At 45.7% G+C, this 16390-nt stretch overlaps 3 non-coding genes and 1 pseudogene across 3 annotated transcripts; 3 read left to right on the top strand and 1 right to left on the bottom strand.

Moving 5' to 3' along the window:
- The first annotated feature begins 2758 nt into the window (after positions 1–2758).
- On the top strand, positions 2759–3852 carry LOC103678418 (annotated as a pseudogene).
- Positions 3853–7400: 3548 nt separating this feature from the next.
- TRNAQ-CUG lies at positions 7401–7472 on the top strand. The gene has a single exon. It is a non-coding gene; the product is annotated as a tRNA-Gln (tRNA).
- Positions 7473–11601: 4129 nt separating this feature from the next.
- TRNAN-GUU lies at positions 11602–11675 on the top strand. The gene has a single exon. It is a non-coding gene; the product is annotated as a tRNA-Asn (tRNA).
- Positions 11676–15058: 3383 nt separating this feature from the next.
- Positions 15059–15130, bottom strand: TRNAQ-CUG. Its single transcript has one exon. It is a non-coding gene; the product is annotated as a tRNA-Gln (tRNA).
- Between the last annotated feature and the right edge of the window lie 1260 nt (positions 15131–16390).

Genomic DNA, 16390 nt, shown 5'->3' on the forward strand with positions numbered 1-16390 from the left:
ATGAGGCCAATATTACCTTGATCCCCAAACCAGGCAAAGACCCCATCAAAAAGGAGAATTACAGACCGATTTCCCTAATGAATATGGATGCCAAAATTCTCAACAAGATCCTGGCTAATAGAATCCAACAGTACATTAAAAGGATTATCCATCATGACCAAGTGGGATTCATCCCTGGGATGCAAGGGTGGTTCAACATTCGCAAATCTATCAGTGTCATAGACTTTATCAGCAAGAAAAAAGCCAAAAATCATATGATTCTCTCAATAGATGCAGAAAAGCATTTGACAAAATACAGCATCCTTTCCTGATTAAAAACCTTCACAGTGTGGGATACAGGGTACATTCCTCAATTTCATAAAAACCATCTATGAAAAGCCTACAGCAAATATCATTCTCAGTGGGGAAAAGCTGGAAGCCTTTCCCTTAAGATCAGAACACGACAAGGATGCCCACTCTCGCCACTATTATTCAACATAGACTACTAGAAGTCACAGCAGCAATCAGACAACAAAAGGGATAAAAGTATCCAAATCGGCAAAGAAGAAGTCAAACTGTCTCTTCACAGATGACATGATACTCTATCACGGAAAACCCAAAAGAATCCACCCCCAAACTAGTAGAAGTTATAGGAACAATTCAGTAATGTGGCAGGATACAAAATCAATGCTCAGAAATCAGTTGCATTTCTATACACGAACAATGAGACTGAAAAAGAAATTAGGGAATCCAACCCATTTACAATAGCACCAAAATCATATGTTATCTTGGAATTAACTTAACCAGAACGTAAAGGATCTATATTTTAGAAACTACAAATCACTCTTGAAAGACATTGAAGAAGACACAAAACAATGGAAAAACATTCCATGCTCATGGATCAGAGGAATAAACATAATTAAAATGTGTATGCTACCCAGAGCAATCTACACTTTCAATGCATCCTGATCAAAATACCTATGACGTACATTTTTCAAAGAACTGAAACAAATAGTCCTTAAATTTGTATGGAAACAGAAAAGGCCCCGAATCTCCAAGGAACTGTTGAAAAGGAAAAACAAAGCTGGGGGCATCACAATGCCGGATTTCAAGGTGTACTACAAAGCTGTGATCACAAAGACAGCATGGTACTGGCACAAAAACAGACACATAGACCAATGGAACAGAATAGAGAACCCAGAAATGGACCCTCGGCTCTTTGGACAACTAATCTTTGATAAAGCAGGAAAAAACATCTGGTGGGAAAAAGACAGTGTCTTCAATAAATGGTGCTGGGAAAATTGGACAGCTACATGCAAAAGAATGAAACTTGACCACTCTCTCACACCATACACAAAAATAAACTCCAAATGGATGAAAGACCTCGATGTGAGACAGGAATCCATCAAAATCCTAGAGGAGAGCATAGGCAGCAACCTCTACGACATCGGCCACAGCAACCTTTTTCATGACACATCTCCAAAGGCAAGAGAAACAAAAGAAAAAATGAACTTGTGGGACTTCATCAAGATAAAAAGCTTCTGCACAGCCAAGGAAACAGTCAAAAAAAACTAAGAGGCAGCCCACAGAATGGGAGAAGATATTTGCAAATGACGCTACAGATAAAAGACTGCTATCCAAGATCTATAAAGAACTTCTTAAACTCAATACACGAGAAAAATAATCAAATCAAAAAGTGGGCAAATTGTATGAACAGACACTTTTCCAATGAAGACATACAAATGGCTAACAGACACATGAAAAAATGTTCAAAATCATTAACCATATGGGAAATTCAAATCAAAACCTCACTGAGATACCATCTTACTCCAGTTAGGATGGCAAAAATTGACAAGGCAAGAAACAAAAAATGTTGGGGAGGATGTGTAGAAAGGGGATCCTTCTTACAGTGTTAGTAGGAATGCAAGTTGGTACAGCCACTCTGGAAAACAGCGTGGTGGTCCCTTAAAAAGTTAAAAATTGAGCTACCCTATGATCCAGCCATTGCACTACTGGGTATTTACCCCAACGATACAGATGTAGTGTGTACCCCAATGTTCATAGCATATGCACCCCAGTGTTCATATGCACCCCAATGTTCATAGCAGCATTGTCCACAATAGCTAAATTGTGGAAGGAGCCGAGATGCCCTTCAACAGATGACTGGATGAAGAAGATGTGGTCCATATATACAATGGAATATTACTCAGCTATCAAAAAGAACGATTTCTCAACATTTGCAGCAACATGGACGGGACTGGAGGAGATTATGCTAAGTGAAATAAGACAAGCAGAGAAAGACAATTATCATATGGTTTCTCTCATCTATGGAACATAAGAACTAGGAAGATCAGTAGGAGAAGAAAAGGATAAAGAAAGGGAGGGTCATCAGAAGGGGGAATGAAGCATGAGAGACTATGGACTCTGAGAAACAAACTGAGGGCTTCAGAGGGGAGGGGGTTGGGGGAATGGGATAGGCTGGTGATGGGTAGTAAGGAGGGCACGTATTGCATGGTGCACTGGGTGTTATATGCAACTAATGAATCATGGAACTTTACATCAAAAACCAGGGATGTACTGTATGGTGACTAACATAATATAATAAAACATATTATTATAATAAAAAAAGGAATTATGACATAAAAAAATGATCACAAAATTTTAATTTCTAAAATTCTCTAGAAAAAACACATGGTACAGAGGAAAGTGATGTCAGCTTTGTGCTCTGAGCATCCAGGGTTCTAACATTATTTCTGCCATTGAATATTGTGCAAATTCGATGAAGTCACTTTACCTCAATTTTCTCAGCTATAAAAGGAGGACAGTAAGTAGATGAACTCTAAGTTTCTTTTAACCCAGAATTATCCTATGGTTTGATGAAGTTTAAACAATTTATGTCAGGCAGTGAGACAAGAGAGAATGAAGTGGAGGTTAGAGCACTTCCAATGCTGTGTACCAACAAAAAGCCATCTTCATAATGGTTAAATTTTCAATAGCTGGCCCCTAGCACTGAAAGAACAAATGAATTGGCTCATCCTCTCACCTGGCTGCCTCTAGGTTCTGGAAAGATAGCAAAGGTCTCAGAACTTTATGATGTCACTTGGGAGGAAATGTGATCTAAAATGCAAAAAAGAAAAAAATTCTTGCAACAGTGATCAAATGGTGGAATTTGAAGAATTAATCCATGACTATGTTTCTAAGCTTGGAAATGACATTTGGAAAATATGTGATACTTGCAGCCCAAGGTATGGCTTGACATTGTTTTGACCTTCAGGTGTTGAATTTTCCTGGCAGTCACAGAGATAAGCAAAATCTGAAGCCATAGAAAGATATAACGATGTTATACTACAGCCATGTAATCCAATTTTATAAGAAGATCCAACTACTGCAAGAAAACACAAAATTGATACTCAAAAAGCCCTACGAGAAATATAGAAGCTGTTCAAGCTTACCATGAATGAGGATTTAGAACATTTTTTTTGGTAACCAAGGAGTATGGCATAAACTTGCAGAACTGTATATTAATGAACACAACTATGCAGAGAAGCTTTTTGTTTAGAGGAGCTCATGGTGACAAATCCACACAACACTTACCCTGTCAGGTCTAGGGATGTTGTCAGCAGGGCATTGAAGTTAAATATAACCAAGGTAGAGTTGAAAATCCTGAACTTTCAGGAAAGTATTTTGCACAGGCATTGAAACTGTTCAACAGAAATAGGAAAGCTTTGTTTGGGCTTAAGTGTATGCAAATCACGTTGCTTCTGATCCCAAAGCAAGAACAAAATGGAGAAGAATGACATGAAATATGTTCATTGGGCAGCTCATCACATAACAGAGTTTATCAGTGTGAAGGCTGAAATAAGAAGGAAATAAAATACAGCTGACCCTTAAACAACTGAGGGGTTAGGGGCATTGACCACCCCCCCCCACAGTCAAAAATCTGCATATAACCTTTGATTCCCCAAATCTTAACTTCTAATAGCCAACTATTGACTGGAAATCCTTACCAGTAACATAGTCGATTAACACATATTTTTTATGTTAAATGTATTATTATATATTGTAGTCTTACAATAAAATAAGCTAGAGAAAATAAAATATTAAGAAACTCTTAAGGAAGAGAAAATACATTTATAGTACTGTATATATTGAAAAAAAATCACACAGAAGTGGACCCACGCAGTTCAAACCAGTGGTGTTCAAGGGTCACATGTACTCTCCTTAACCAGTTGAAGATATGGCAGAAACACTGGATCACTCATTCTTAAAATTTCAAAAGCTAGTGCACATTAGATTTCACAACTGCTTAGTTGAGTTTATTGGCCTGTAACTTGCTAAATGCTTAATGCTATTTATACTAAATCTCTGCTAATGAGGCAGTTGTGTGTGTGCATGCCTGTGTGTGTGTGTGGTATGAGAGAGAAAGGGTGGGGAGAGGGAGAGAAAGAGACACTAAATGATTTAATGCCATTTTATCTGTGTGACCCCAAGGAGGAATACTTTCAAACTCCCTATGTTAGCAATATGTATTATATTATATTATATTATATTATATTATATTATATTATATTATATCATATCATATCATATATATAATTATAACTTAATGGTTGTAACTGGTACAAAGTCTCAGGGTAATCACTAATCACGGTAATCACTAATCAAATTAATTTGTGTTTATTTCTTTTTTTTTTAAGATTATATTTATTTGAGAGTGAGTGAGAGAGAGAGAGCACGAGGGGGAGGGGCAGAGGGAAAAGCAGACTCCCTGCTGAGCAGGGAACCAGACCTGGGGCTCAATCCTAGGACCCCAATATCATGACCTGAGCCGAAGGCAGACACTTAACCGACAAGCCATCTAGGCACCCCTATTTCCTTCTTTCTTTTTTTTTTTTTTAAGATTTATTTATTTTGAAAGAGAGAGAGCACATGTGTGGGAGGGGGAGGGGAAGAGAGAGAATCTTGAGCAGACTCCCCGCTGAGCAGAGAGACCCTAGAGAGGCTAGATCTCACAACTCTGAGATTATGACCTGAGCCAAAACCAAGAGTCAGACACTTAACCGACTGAGCCACCCAGGTGCCCCTGTTTTGTGTATATTTCTTGACCATGCTAAGATTGTTGGTTATAATGGAACATTATCCAGAGCCATTCAGTCATCCTACACAGTGATTCCGCTTTTTCCCTTACACAATGCCCTTCTACAAACTAGAAATTGAGACTTCTTTTATTTAATAATATTTTTTATTATATTATGTTAGTCACCATACAGTACATCCCTAGTTTTTGATGTAAAGTTCCATGATTCATTACTTGCGTATAATACCCAGTGCACCATGCAATATGTGCCCTCCTTTCTAACCATCACCAGCCTATCCCATTCCCCCACCTCCCACCCCTCTGAAGCTCTGTTTGTTTCCCAGAGTCCATAGTCTCTCATGGTTCATTCCCCCTTCTGTTTACCCCCCCCCTTTCTTCTTCCCTTTCTTCTCCTACCGATCTTCCTACTTCTTATGTTCCATAAATGAGTGAAACCATATAATTGTCTTTCTCTGCTTGACTTAAGAAATTGAGACTTCTGAAAGAAACATCAAGAACCTCAATAACAGACTGTGTCTAGTATTCTTTTTTTTTAATATTTAGGTATTTATTAGAGAGAGAGAGTGAGTAGAAGGAAAGGCAGGGGGAAAGAATTTTTCAATCAGGCTTCCCTCTGAGAGCGGAGCCAGATACGGAGCTCCATCTCACAACCGTTGAGATCATGACCCATGAGATTATGACCTGAGCCAAAACCAAGAGTCAGACACTCAACCAACTGAGCCACCCAGGCACCCCCAGACTGTGAGAGACTGGGGATAGGACCCCAAATAAGCCACCTGTAGGAGAATGCCACTCAGTCCAACAGTCAGCCTCCTTCCTCTGCCCCAACTGGGTAGAGTGAAGCTCCAGCTTTATCCCCTAGGATCTTCTCAGAACTGTGGCGCCCACTCTGAGTTCTCTCCCCAAAGAAGCTCTCCTTTTCCCCTCCCCAATTAAATTGCCTCCGTACTGGCATCTGAAACATCTTTCTTTCACTTTTTCTTATTTTCATCCTTTTTTTTTAAAACCTAAGGAACACATCGATATATTTATTCTCTTTGTAAATTACATGATAAAAAATGCATAGGGGGAAAATTCCTCTCCTCCACACTAATTTCCATAGGAGTAACTAACCACTGTTAACAGGATATAAACCACAGCTCTGGCTCATTGATAACTACCCACTGAATCTGACTAGCATACTTCATTCAGTCTAAGGGGAGAAACCTTTTCCCTCCTTTCTCACACCAAGAGTCCAAGACCTCCCCTCCCCGCCTACCTCCCGGCTCAAGAGTTAGGAATGTCCAGGTGCTCAGATGCTGGGTTGGGCAAACATGGTGGCTGGAGAGCTTTGGCCGTCTCTGGGTCACTGGAAATTTAAAAAGTAGAGAGCTGGCTGCAGAAGGCTGGGGATTCTATGACTCAATCTTCTGCCTAGTAATGATTCCCAGGTTCACAGTGGCGGACTATCCAGTCTGAATCCCAAAACACTATCTCAATTGCTTTTCCAACCCCCTCTTGTAGCCAGGAGACAGGAGCATACTTTTTTTCTCTTCTGTACATCTATTTTAGTCGGTGGTTTGTCGGACTTTTAATTTCAAGGTACTGAGTATGGTGCAGCATTCCGTGAATTTTCTGGCATCTCTGGCTCCAGCAGCTTCCGGCCCTGCTTGGAGCTCTGTACGTTGTACTCGGCGTGGCCACGCAGGGGCGATACCGGGACGCATCTCATCCCCAGACACCCGTAGTAGAGACCAGTGCTTGAGGTTCAATTTGGCGGGAAGTGACCAGCCAGTCTTGAGCTGCGCCGAACCCCAGATTCTTTACTCTGGAGTCGCCCCACCCCCGGGATGGTCCTGAGCCGACTGAAGGCCCGCGCAGCTAGAGAAAATGGGTGGTGAGGAAGACAGCAAGAAAGACGGGAAGGAAATAGGATCAGGAATGGAATGGGAGGGGCTGGAATCCCAGCAAGTCCCAAGTCCCGTTCGGAGGATCACCGGAGCTCCCAGGGCTGTGGGAAGAGCACAAGTGCAAAGGGACGGAAAGGAACACCTGGTTTTTTTCTGGCAGGAACTTCACCTCAGGGCAGGAAACTAGTCATCCAGGCAGAGCAGGTGCACCTCCCTGTGGCTAAGCTGCAAATGGACGTGATCTCGTTCCCCGACTCGCGAGCCCGGAGAGCGGCAGGGAGAACGTGAGTGGCGGCGACTCCTCGCGGGTCTCGGAGCCGTGCTCCAACCCCTGGGGCGAGAAGACAAACCCGGCAGGAGGCGCGTCCCGGAACGCAGGGCGGAGGAAGGCGATGTACACACACCTCGGAGAGGCAGGGCACCTTGCGCCCGGTGGTTCCATGGTGTAATGGTGAGCACTCTGGACTCTGAATCCAGCGATCCGAGTTCAAGTCTCGGTGGAACCTTCCCCTTTGGGCCAAGCCGCAGCCACCTTTTACTCTCTTCTCCAATACCGAGCGACTGACACCTGCCTTCCCGTTCCCGCTGCCCCCGCTCCGGGGAGGGAAACTCCGGGGGCGTCGCGCGCGGGTCCGGCTTGGGCGCCTCGCAGCCGCGTGCCCCGCGCTCTGCCGCCTCCTCCTCAGGAATCGGGGACCCAGAAGCCCGCGTCTCAGAGTGGCGTCCCCCCCCCCCCCACACACTCCCCACGGACACAGGCGGGGCACCGGGCCAGTGCTGCCCCTCGTCGGGGTGCCCCTCGGGCCTCGGGATAAAAGGCGGCGGCGGCGGCCACTAAATCCTGCACCGCGAGGGGCGTCCCGCCGCGCGTCCTGAAATTGCACCCATTAGCCTGCACGCGTAGAAAACGATAGCAGTAAGAAACAGCGCTCCTTACCTCGGTCGCGCGGTGGCGAGACTGAAGTTTCGGGTCCTGGGTTCAAGCATAGGGTCGGGTGATTTTCGTTTAATTTTTCTCGGATCCTTTCCCACCAGCTACCAGAAGAATCGCGAGTCTCTGTTCAGGCCAGTAGGGGTCGCGGTTGTCCTAAACTTTGTACTTCAGTGTGGGGCGTCTCCTCCGTAAACCCTAAACCCAGGGAAAGAGAGATTCTGGCTGGGGATTCTCTGTGCCTGACCTGCGGCCGCCCGCAGCACTCCCCCTTCTTCCTGCCTGGATCTACTTCAAGAAGACACCATAGGAAAAGAAGACCATGATCTTTTCCTCCTATTCACAGTCTTTGTAGTTTTAAAGTTGTAGATATAAGCAGATTTTCATTCTGTTGGTCTGGAATGGCAGAGAGATAGAGACCTAAAAAGAACTAAATATACTTTGTAAAAATACCAAAAAGTTAGAGGAATAAGATTACCCGTTTTTAAGACTTATTATAAAGCTTCAGTTAGCAAGATATTGTGGATAAGCAAAGGGATAGCACACAGACCAATGAAACAGAACAAAGTGTCCAGAAATAGTACTACAGAAATATGTCCAATTGATTATTGACAAAGGTGTAAAAGCAATTCAGTGAAGAAAGGCTTTTTTCTTTTCAACAAATTGTGTTGGCATAATTGGACATCCATATGATGAAAAATCCACAGTTTATACAAAAACTAACTCAAAATGGAGCACAGACTAAATGTTTTATAGAAGAAAATCTTCATGACATGGGGTTAGGCAGTGTTTTTAGGTATGTCACCAAAAGTTCTATCCAGAAAAAAGGAAAAAAGAAAAAAAGAAAAAATCAATAAATTGTACTTCACTGAAATTAAAAATGTTTTCCAAAAAAACAGCTAAGAGAATGAAAAGGTACAGACTGGGAGAAAAAAATTAACAAACACAAATATGCCAAAAGGCTAGTGACAAGAACATATAAAGAAATCTTAAATTAACAATAAGGAAACAAACAATAATGAAAAAAATAGGCAAAAGACATGAACAGACTTCCCTAGAGGATATAAGCACATGTACATCATTAGGCATTAGGGAAATGCAAACTGAAACCATAATGAAATACCATTACACACCTACTAGAATGACAGTACCAAGTGTCTGGGATAAGGAGTAACTAGAATTCTCTTAACACTGGTGGTGAGAATACACAATAGTATAGCCACCCTGGAAAAGATTTGGCAGTTTCTCATACAGTTAAGCATGCAAGTTCTATATGATCTAGCAAACTTAGGTTGCCAGGACTGCACCTTAAAGAAATGAAAACTAATGTGCACACAAAAATCTCTACAGGAATGTTCATAGCTGCTTGATTTTTAAGAGCAGAAACTACAATCATCAAATATTGTTCAAAGGGTTAACTGGCAGACAAAAGAGTGGTATACCCACTAGATGGAATACACCACAATAAAAAGGAACTGCTGATGTACACAACTTAAAGGAATCCCAACTTCACCGTGCTGAGTAAAAGAAGCCAGTCTGAAAAGGCTACTTTTCATACTATACGCTTCCATTCTTATGACATTCTCAGAAAGATAGAACTACAGTGATGGGCAGATCAATGATTGCAAGGGTTGATGTTTGTGGTGAGTTGTAACAGTGACAAGATAGCACAAAGAAGATTTTTGGTGAGATGGAACTGTATGTATTCTAATTATGGTGGTGACTACACAAATCTACATATATGTTAAAATTTATGGAGAATTTGTACCAAAAGAAAAGGTCCATTTTGCTATAATTAAGACATCAGTGGAAGTCATACACTACAGACTACAGACTGAACAAGCTAGATGTGAAAAGCTGGGATTTTTGTCTTCTACCTAATAGTAGCAAGAATTCGCTTTCCAAGGCAATGCTGGGTGCTTTTCTTCAGTCTTACCCATAAATTAAAGTAAGTGGTTCTGGGTGTACGCTCTTTCCTTCCCCAAAGCGGGTCTGGCGCTTTTGCTGTCTTTGCCTCGCCTCTAGGGGCGGGGGTAAGGGTGGGGACTGCGGGCGCTGCAGACCTAGCCTTTGGGCGACTTTCGGCCTTTCCTCAAGTCACGCATGCCTCTGCTCCCCGTCGTAGGCTGAGGCTGGGAGTTCCGCCACGTGGGACCTGGAGAGCCTGGTACAACTGTTAGCAGTCTACAGTTTCATAGCGGGAAATCGCACCATATCGCCGGCTTTTCTGGGGTGGGGGGTTGTGTAAAGAAGAAAAGAGCGAGTTAGATAACGTCAAAACTCGTATTAAAGCAAGGTTACTAGGGTCGGAACGCGGAGTACTAACCACTGTACCATTACCGCACGCCAACGACAGCCTGCTGCGCTGTGGTTGAGACCTATTAACTGATCTTTTTAAAAAGCCTTAACGTTTTTTAACTGGTTTTTCCTTTACTGGCTAGTGTTGGTGTCTCTCAGCTTTCTTTTCACTCCTCTTCCCTTTGCCCTTTCTTTCTCTTACTCCAGACTGCCCTCACTCACACCCACTTCCTTCTCCAGCTCTATCACCTTTCTCCCTGCGCCCACCCGCGTCCCCTAGGCTGAGGCCGCCGCACCGTCCTGGGTTGGGGAGCTCAGTGACGTTCTAGGTGGTGTCCTCTAGACGTTTCCAAGACCAGGACCTTGACCTCGTTCTAAACCAGCTTCCAGTATAAAGATTTTAAAGAATGGCCGGCTTCCACGTCTTCCCATTCAGGGGATTCTCCAGAACTAAAATTAATAGTCCAAGGTGAAATTCTTGGTGCCTTTCCTGTCCCCTCCAGGCCTCTGCGGCGGAATGGACTCCTTCACGGAGCATTTATTGGGAGCCTACTAAGTCCCAGGCAATATTGTAAACGAGGGGGCTGCATCGTGAGCAAACCCAACGTCCCTGCCCCCATGGAGTTACCATCTAGACGCATCCAGGAGGTTAGCGCGGTGGAGGCACGGCTGATTCTGGTACTTCACGCGCGCGCCCGCGCTCCCCACCCCCCCCCCGCCCCCGCGATCTGAGGGTACTAGCGGGGAGCAGGACAGATGAAGTGGAGCAAAGAACCGGAAAATATATGACTTCAAACCGAGAGGCTGCGGTTGTCACCCGGGCACCTGATGTTTGATCCTGGGAGTTCTCCATTCATTCGGGCTCCAAGTCGTCGCCCAAATTTAGGTAAGCAAAGGACTCTTGGCCTCAATGTCTCCCGCGCCCTCAGGCTTCTGGAGCGGGGAGGGAAGTTAGGCAAAACAGAAGAGTTGAGTGTGCCCTAGCTTGGGCACAAAGAACACTTCTCTGTACCTCTGTACAACGAGACGATTATGTATCATATACTTTCCCCCTAGTTTTATTGAGATTGAAATGAGGTACAGCACTTTACAAGTTTAAGATATACAGCGTAAAGACTTGACTTACATGTATTGTGAAATGATCACGTTTGGTGAACATCCACAATCTTATATAGATTTAAAAAAGGTTTTTTAACGTATTTTTTCCTTTTGATAACTCATAACACCTACTTAACAACCTTCAAATGTACTATACAGCAGGGTTAACTATAGCCGTCATGTTGTACATTATATCCCCAGTGTTCATTTCTCTTATAACTGGAAATCATAAAAACTTTGACCAGGAACACAAAACCATTATATATATAATACAACTGGCTAAAATTTCTCAAAGTGCGTCGCCAGGTGTCTCTGTGGCGCAATCGGTTAGCGCATTCGGCTGTTAACCGAAAGGTTGGTGGTTCGATCCCACCCAGGGACGCTTGTGTTTCAGGGAAAGTTGGCCTTTAAAGCCTTTCTATTTCTCGTTGGGGCATTGAACTTATGCTTCTATTTCCCGGGCACCACTAGCAACGAGCGGCTATTTGAGGAAAAGGTTTGGAGTTCCAGAGTCGTATTTGAAAATCTCTAAAAGAGAGAACAAGAAAACCCCGGTCACACCCACGGTGAAGGCACAGGCTCTGGGTGGGAAATATAATCAGTCCGAAAAAGTTACTTGACTTTTCCGTGCTTCCATTTTTACAAGTAAGATGAGCAAAATGGAGTATTTGGGTTGTCCAAAGTTTTAATGAGATGTGTAGGGAAAGAACATAGCCAATGACTCTCACAAGCAAATGTTCGATACACATTAGCTCTTACCAGTGCCATTGCCATCAGTGTTTTCATTACCTGTTTTGTTCTTTTTAGTTAAGATCCTTCTTGATATAAATGAGTCATTATTCAACCAGTCTCTAATTGATGGTGATGCAATTGGCTCCAATATTTGTTATCGCACATACTACTGCAGGGAACACCCTTATACAAATATCTGTCATCACTCCTCTCCTTTTCTCCAGAGTCCTAAAAATGGAATTGTCAAATCAAATTTTGCTAATGCCTGCCCAACTACCCTGAAAAGAAAATGTAGCAGGTCATATTCCCCGCATTTTATGAAAATATTCTTTTTTCCAATGTTTTGCCAAAATTGGATAGTACTTACCTATCGTTTTGTTTGAACCTATTTTTGCTAATATTTTTATAGACCTGCAGTGGGAAAATGTTCTGTGCAAGACTCCAAACCCAGAATTCTTCCATGAAAAGAGCCAATAATATGACTACATAAAAATGTATATTCAAGATACAAACAATAAACTTTAAATTCACACATACGTACATATATGGCAAAGGAATTGTTTGTATTTGGGACAAATTTTTATCAAAGTTATATATACTTATAAGTTTATTTAGGAAAACAGCAACCCCCCCTTTACTACTTCTTGACTTTCAAACTGTAAACATTATCTCTCACATACTCCTCTATTATCACCCCCACACCCAAATACGCCTCCTCTTGCTTTATCCTCCGGTATATTTGTATCATAATTTGATGGGTCAATTATTTTAACTATGTAAGCTCCATATTCACAGTTGGGCCGCATAGGATACAAATAGCAGGAACAAAAGACCAGTGTTTTCAGGGACTCTTTTTTTCAAGTGGATAAATCTAAGGTTTATTTACTCTTTGGTCACCCCCCCCGCCCCAGTTTCATATTCCAGGGAGGTACTGGATTGGTTGCTTGAGTCAATGCCCTCTCCTTGAGCAAATGAGGGCAGAGTACCTTCATGAACAGTACAAGGAAGATATTATCCAAAAAAGGAGCAATAATTCCAAAAACAAAAGAAGAAAAATGCTGGAGTGCTGGGTAGTCAACAAGAAGGACAAGAAGAAAACGTATCACTCTGCAATGAGGAAAGAAGTTTTGAAAGACGTAGGCCTAGGATATGCTTGTATGGGTTGAAGCCATACATATGCGTGGGGCTGCAGAGGGGCTGGGAGTGGAGGAGCATCTGCTCTTCCTAACCTGAGGGGAGCAGTGAGGGGCTGTCCTGGTCACCAGGCAGACACTGCGCTTGAACTAAAGAATATAAAGGAAGGGCATCTTCTCCTTGAAGCAAAGTCTGGAGCTCAGGTCTTGGTAGGGAGTGCGGTTATAGTTGGCCAGAAAAGGGTATTAAAATCTATGCATAAATGCAGTTCCATTAAAAGAATCAATCCAGTAAAGAAGGCGGAGGTCAAAAAGGAATGTCTGCGATGCTTTGGAGAAAGCAGGTTAACCCTGATTAACCCTGATTAACCCTGATTAACCCTGACTGGCCCCCTTGCTCAGTCTCCTGGCCAGACCCCCAGCTCCACGCTCTGGAAGGACACAGTCTGCTCAGCCACCACAAGCCCAGCAAAGAACTAGTCCCTGACAATCTTTATGGTCTTGGGTGCTTCGACCGTCGCAAAGCCTGTCCTGCCGGCAGTCCTCTTGCAGGACGAGAGAGGGAAAGTCTACTTGCCAGGTAAGGCCAAGGAATTCAACAAGGTCCTAACCTGGTTCCCAATAACTTTCAGGTCTATTTACCCTCCTACTCTGACTTCCACAGTTAATGAAGAGAGCAAGGACAAACGCCAGGAACGTACGTTCGCACTTTCCAGGCAGAGCCGAAGTTCTCAGGGGATCAAGGAGATTCAACCCAAACGCGGGAGCGCTCCAGACTGAGCCAGAAGCGGCAACTGAACCAGCGCTCCGAACACCAGGCTCCCCGCCCTCGGATTCCGCCCCTTCTCCTTCCTATCTTCTTTCTCCTCCGGTCTCCGCTTTCCCGTTTCTCCCCTCCCGCCTTCCGGCCCTCACCCCTTGCTTCTCAGACCCTCAAAGCGAGCCTTTGAAAAAGTTGTATTTTACAGTCCTTTGTGAACTGGTGGAAGTTTCAAAACTAAGATTTGGCGGCGAACATTTCACTAGCTATGAGATCCTTCAGAACTTGGGACCGGATTTTTCTACCCAGCAGAAGAGAACCGGCGTGTTTCCGTCATGTCCCGTCCTAAGGCGTCTTCTCCGTGGAGCAGAGCCGCCCCAGGAACGAGGGGGAGCACCGCAGGTCAGGACTCGGAGCTGCCCTGGCTCACGTCACCTTCGCCCCGGGAGGAGCCCCGAGGGCGGCCGCAGGTCAGGCACAGAGAATCCCCAGCCAGAATCTCTCTTTCCCTGGGTTTAGGGTTTACGGAGGAGACGCCCCACACTGAAGTACAAAGTTTAGGACAACCGCGACCCCTACTGGCCTGAACAGAGACTCGCGATTCTTCTGGTAGCTGGTGGGAAAGGATCCGAGAAAAATTAAACGAAAATCACCCGACCCTATGCTTGAACCCAGGACCCGAAACTTCAGTCTCGCCACCGCGCGACCGAGGTAAGGAGCGCTGTTTCTTACTGCTATCGTTTTCTACGCGTGCAGGCTAATGGGTGCAATTTCAGGACGCGCGGCGGGACGCCCCTCGCGGTGCAGGATTTAGTGGCCGCCGCCGCCGCCTTTTATCCCGAGGCCCGAGGGGCACCCCGACGAGGGGCAGCACTGGCCCGGTGCCCCGCCTGTGTCCGTGGGGAGTGTGTGTGTGGGGGGGACGCCACTCTGAGACGCGGGCTTCTGGGTCCCCGATTCCTGAGGAGGAGGCGGCAGAGCGCGGGGCACGCGGCTGCGAGGCGCCCAAGCCGGACCCGCGCGCGACGCCCCCGGAGTTTCCCTCCCCGGAGCGGGGGCAGCGGGAACGGGAAGGCAGGTGTCAGTCGCTCGGTATTGGAGAAGAGAGTAAAAGGTGGCTGCGGCTTGGCCCAAAGGGGAAGGTTCCACCGAGACTTGAACTCGGATCGCTGGATTCAGAGTCCAGAGTGCTCACCATTACACCATGGAACCACCGGGCGCAGGTTGGCCTGCCTCTCCGAGGTGTCTGCACATCGCCTTCCTCCGCCCTGCGTTCCCGGGATGCGCCTCCTGCCGGTTTCGTCTTCTCCCCCCGGGGTTGGAGCAGAGCTCCGAGACCCGCGAGGAGTCGCCGCTACTCACGTTCTCCCTGCCGCTCTCCGGGCTCGCGAGTCGGGGAACGAGATCACGTCCATTTGCAGCTTAGCCACAGGGAGGTGCACCTGCTCTGCCTGGATGACTAGTTTCCTGCCCTGAGGTGAAGTTCCTGCCAGAAAAAAACCAGGTGTTCCTTTCCGTCCCTTTGCACTTGTGCTCTTCCCACCGCCCTGGGAGCTCCGGTGATCCTCCGAATTCTGGGATTCCAGCCCCTCCCATTCCATTCCTGATCCTATTTCCTTCCCGTCTTTCTTGCTGTCTTCCTCACCACCCATTTTCTCTAGCTCCCTCAATCTCCTCCTTTCCTTCCTTCTTGGCTACTGCTCCTTTTCCTTCTCTTCCCTTCAAACCGCCACTCTTCAGGCCAGCGTAGGATTGGGCTACCCAGTCTGAGAGGACGATGAGGAAGACCTTTCTCTCTGGTCAGGGCTCTTTCGGGGTCCATGTTGGGGAGGCGGAGTGAGGTGGCCCCAGAGGAATGACTGAGGGTCCGCAGCCAGTCCCCAAGATCTGGGCAGGAGGGGCTGCTCCAAGGCGACTGGGTGGCTGGGGCGACCCCAAACGGCGACATCGCGTTCCGCGAGCTAAATCCGACAGGCAAAGTCCAGGGAAATTGAAACCTGCGGGCTACCTAGTCCTCTGGAAGCCGTTGTAAGTGGAAGGACAACGGCGCCTCCCGTGGTCCCCTCAGACACGGCGTCCTGGGGTCAGCATCACCGAGGATGCCCCAACGTCTTGTCCGAAGAAAACCAATCCAACTTCCCAGTTAGACGAAGGTCCACTCGAACCCAGACGCTTACCAAGAAATCCCCCCCGCCCCTGTCCTCCTGGAGGTGTCGGGAGCCCTGGAGCCGCGCCCTCTGGGCCTCCGTCCTGGGGGAGCTGCCGAGTCCCTATATGAGGACTTCGGGCTGAGTCTCAGCGCCTCGCCACACTTAACCGTCCTTTAAAAGTGCGCCCAGCGCAGCCTCGCCCCAGGGAGAGCTCCCGGGTCCAAAGAGTAAAATCAGACAGCATTGCCGGCTTCAATCCAGGACAGAGAGTCCTCTCCCTATTATGAATGGGATTCGAAAGGAAGCTGCCATGGCCCCTGTA

This window comes from Ursus maritimus, unplaced genomic scaffold (genome assembly GCF_017311325.1).
Source record: "Ursus maritimus isolate PB19 unplaced genomic scaffold, ASM1731132v1 scaffold_12, whole genome shotgun sequence".
NCBI classification, from domain to species: domain Eukaryota; kingdom Metazoa; phylum Chordata; class Mammalia; order Carnivora; family Ursidae; genus Ursus; species Ursus maritimus.